The following is a 4,780-nucleotide window of genomic DNA, read 5'->3' on the forward strand; positions in this document are numbered from 1 at the left end:
CAAAGAACTTAAACAAATTTACAAGAGAAAAACAAACAATGCATCAAAAAGTGTGGAAAGGGTGTGAACAGACACTTCTTAAAAGAAGACATTTATGCAGCCAACAGACATATGAAAAAATGCTCATCATAACTGGTCATTAGAGAAATGCAAATTAAAACCACAATGAGATACCATCTCACACCAGTTAAAATGGCGCTCTTTAAAAAGTGAGGAAACAACAGATGCTGGAGAAGATGTGGAGAAATAGGAATGCTTTTACCCTGTTGAGGGGAGTGTAAATTAGTTCAAACATTGTGGAAGACAGTGTGGCAATTCCTCAAGGATCTAGAACTATAAATACCATTTGACCCAGTGATCCCATTACTGGGTATATACCCAAAGGATTATAAATCATGCTAATATAAAGACACATACACACATATGTTTACTGCAGCACTATTCATGATAGCAAAGACTTGGAAGCAACCCAAAAGTCCATCAATGATAGACCAGATTAAGAAATGTGGCATGTATACACCATGGAATACTATGCAGCCATAAAAAAGGATGAGTTCATGTCCTTTGCAGGGACACAGATGAAGCTGGAAACCATAATTCTTGGTAAACTATCACAAGGACAGAACACCAAACACCACATGTTCTCACTCATAGGCAAGAGTTGAATAATCAGAACACATGGACACAGGATGGGGAACATCACACACTGGGGCCTGTCAGGGGGTGGGTGTCTGGGGGAGGGATAACATTAGGAGGAAAAGCTAATGTAAAAGACGAGTTGATGCGTGCAGCAAACCAACATGGCACATGTATACCTTTGTAACAATCCTGCACGCTGTGCACACGTGCCCTAAAACTTAAACTGTAATAAAGAAAATAATAATAATTTTATTTTATTCTTGGCATCAAAGATGGAATTTATTAGTCTCTTTTCTCTAAATGCATATGTATGCATTTAGACACAAATTCAAATGTATGGACTATAAATTAAATTCAAATTTTATTGCAGCCAATAATGTTCCAAATATTTGCTAGAGAGAAATTTGGAGTGTGGTCGGATGCATCTGGTGGCAATGTTGGGATGTGGGAACAGGGACAGGGGAATTAGTCCAAAGGGATTTTTAAGTGTATAGCTTCTCACCAGCTCAGAACACACTTAGTGGTTGCAGAGGTAGAAACAGTCATTCCCAAAGCCTATGAATCATCAACAAAATGTGCTTATTTACTGTTGGTTAAAAAAAAGGAAAGTATGCTCCTTCAGCAAGTTCCAGTGTATGTACTAACCAAATGTGAATACTGTTAGCTTTTTTTTTGTTTGTTTGTTTGTTTGTTTTTGACAATCTGCATGTAGTCTCATGAATACCTGGGAGGTGGCCAGGTATTTAGTTGCCACACTGACTAATCAAATTGAAATTATACAGGCATTTAGGTGTTGAAATGTCTAACAACTAGTGATGTGGTAATGTGTTTCAAACATATGGGAAAGCTCAAATCAACATTTATATATCAAACAAGTAGTAGTGTTAAAATTTCCAAATTATAAACAATTTTATCTGGTTATTTTGAAATGAAACTCTACATGACTCAAATACTTTAAATTACATATGAGAAAATAAATGAAAAAAAAATTGCAAAATGAAATCTACTGTAAATGATGTCTACTCCTTATGAGTAAGATATGGTTAAATTATTTGTAAAAATAACTGCAATTATCCTTGTACCTTCACGTGCAGTTTCTCCCATCAAAAAGTGTTGTCTAATTCCCAATTCTTTGAACTGGGATTCAACCTTCTTCTTTAGAATATGGTGACTACCATATGATTAAGATGAGGGTAACCTGTTGAAGAAAAAATAAGTTGCAAATGATAAAGCAATTTTAGACACTTTAGTGAGCCCCAGCGAACCTAGCAGGTGATGCATGATAGCCCAGTTGAAGTCAGGCAGGCCAAACTGAGGTGAAAACAAATTGCCAAACTATGTAACAGTAGGATAAATACATTTTGTTTGTTTGTTTGTTTGTTTGTTTGTTTGTTTGAGATGGAGTCTCGCTCTGTCACCAGGCTGGAGTGCAGTAGTGCAATAGCGGCTCGCTGCAACCCCCGCCTCCTGGGTTCAAGCGATGTTTTATTTTATTTTATTTTTTTCTGGCTTAATTCACTTTATTTTTCTTGTATAAAAACCCTATGTTGTAGCCACAGCTGAAGCCCGTGTCCGCTGCACGGAGACTCTGGTGTGGATCTTGACAAGGTGGTCAGTGAATTCCTGATAGGGAGATTTGGTAAATACAGCCTCCTTCCAGAGGTCAGGGGTCAGGTAGCTGTAGGTCTTAGAGATGGCATCCAAGGTGGTCTTGGCGAAATTGCCCAGGGTGGCAGTGCAGCCCCGGGCTGAGGTGTAGCAGTCATCAATACCAGCCATCATGAGCAGCTTCTTGGGCACAGGCGCTGAGACCATACCAGTGCCCCGGGGTGCAGGGATGAGGCGCACCAGCACCGAGCCGCAGTGGCCTTTCACCTTGCAAGGGACGGTGTGGGGCTTGCCGAACTTGTTTCCCCAGTAGCCTCTGCGCACGGGAACAACGGAGAGTTTGGCCAGGATGATGGCCCCACGGATGGAGGTGGCCACCTCCTTGGAGCACTTACTACCCAGGCCGAGGTAGCCATTGTAGTCCCCGATAGCAACAAAGGCCTTGAACCTGGTGCGCTGGCCAGCCCGGGTCTGCTTCTGCACCGGCATAATCTTCAAAACCTCGTGTTTGAGAGAGGCCCCCAAGAAAAAGTCAATGATCGCAGATTCCTTAATGGGCAGGGAAAAGAGGTAGATCTCCTCCAGGGACTTGATCTTCATGTCCTTGACCAAGCGGCCCAGCTTGGCGACGGGCATCCACTCCTTATCCTCGGCCTTGCCTCCAGGAGCCCCACGGCCTGGGCCCCGGCCCCAGATACCACTGCCGAAACCTCCGCGGAAGCCACCGCGGTTCCCCAACCCAGGGCCACCAGGGCCAACAGGGCCTTCGGGCCCTCCACCCGCTGCACTGGCGTCATCCGCCATTTGGTGTTTACTCGGGGAAGAAGCGATATTTTAATACAGTAAGTTTTCACCAGGCTTTTTATGCAGTATTATCAATGGCAATAGATGCCTGAAAGACAGAAGACTGATTGTTCCACTGACCTTGTTTCCCCACATAGGCCTTGCTAAACACAGTTCAGAAAAAAAATTCACACACAATATTACTGTGTATGTAGAAGAACTAAATATTAACCTTTTGTAGGCAAAGATTAATTTTGCACAAAAAGTGAATTTAAATTAATAATTTAATTAATAAATTGAATGAAAGCTAATTAGTTCTATATAATGAACAAGATTTTTTAAAGATATAGAAGCTATGTAAAAAAATTACAGCAAGAAATGACAAGAAATAAAATGTAATAAAATCTAAAGAGGGAGAAAGAACAGATGCAGATATTAAGATGGATAAGCAGGAAGCATTCTGGAAGAAGGCCATAAAAACTTTTCATACAACAGTCATTTTATTTCTGAAAACAGAAATTTTATGTTCTAAAACATATAAAAGAAAAGTGACAATTTATTAAAAATGTGATTAAAACTAAGCTCACTAGATAATAAATTAGGCTTTGCAAAAAAGATTGCAGTGTATCAGGAGTGTCTTTTAACAGTAATAACAGAGTTAAAATAGGTGAAACAGTATTTCAGTTAGGTACCCTTGTAACATAATACTTATAATATTGTTCTGAAAATTCTAGTTAATTTTACTAGACAAGACAAAGATCAGAAATATAAATACTGGAAAGAAATAGATAACATGATTATTTTCAGATAATATGGAAATATTTAGAAACACTATAGTGTCAACAAACATTCTGTAAGCAGTACACATTTCAATAAGACAATTACACAAAAATTCGTATAAGATTTCTAATATGTGTAAAAATACATACAAATTTAAAAATATATTAAAATCTTATGACACTATCAAGTAACTTTAGACAGACCCTCTTCTAGATGCTTAAAATTCATAGGCGTTGTGATAGTCACTCTTAAAATCCCCACTGTGCAGGTGAGAAAACGGAGGCTCATGAAATTTAAATGAGCTATCACTGCATAACTATTAGTAGCTACAAGATTCTAAGCCCAAGCAGATTAATTCCAGAATCTGTTCTTTAAACTTCTTCCTATACTCTCCTTTGATCCCAATCACAGGAGTAACGCAAAATATGAAATACTAAGGCCAAACTAGTTTTCCAGGATTCATTAAGAAAAATATTAAATTATGTAAATAAAATAAGAAACATGGAAGGTATGGACCATATCGTTTTTAATTTCCCATCCATATAATTAGCACAGTGCCACGCACCTGGTAAGAACTTAATAAATTATAGTGAATACATAAACTATGTCATTTTATATTAGAGAGATGTTGCAAGAAAACAAGCATTTCCATTTCCTGTTGGTAGGGTGTTAAGTTTGAATAACTCTTTGTAGAAAAATTGGTGCTAATAATTATAGTTTAGTTAAATATATATATATGTGTGTGTGTGTATATATATATACTTTTTGATGAGAAAATTATCTGCTACCATTTATTCTACATAAATAGTCCATGTAATGTAGACATGTTTTTGGCAGCAAGGAATTGAAAACTTGATAAATCATGCCTAAAAACGTAGGGATTTATGTTTTCTTCAGATAATTGGACATAGGCAATATTTAGTGTTGGTAAATTAGTTCAAACTCCGATCAGTTTCAAGATTTTTTCTCA

The 4,780-nt window shown here is 38.0% G+C and overlaps 1 pseudogene; it reads right to left on the bottom strand.

The window, feature by feature from the left end:
* Nucleotides 1-2,181: 2,181 nt before the first annotated feature.
* Nucleotides 2,182-3,051, bottom strand: LOC105481922 (small ribosomal subunit protein uS5 pseudogene; annotated as a pseudogene).
* Between the last annotated feature and the right edge of the window lie 1,729 nt (nucleotides 3,052-4,780).

This window comes from Macaca nemestrina, chromosome 7, assembly GCF_043159975.1.
Source record: "Macaca nemestrina isolate mMacNem1 chromosome 7, mMacNem.hap1, whole genome shotgun sequence".
Lineage (NCBI taxonomy): Eukaryota > Metazoa > Chordata > Mammalia > Primates > Cercopithecidae > Macaca > Macaca nemestrina.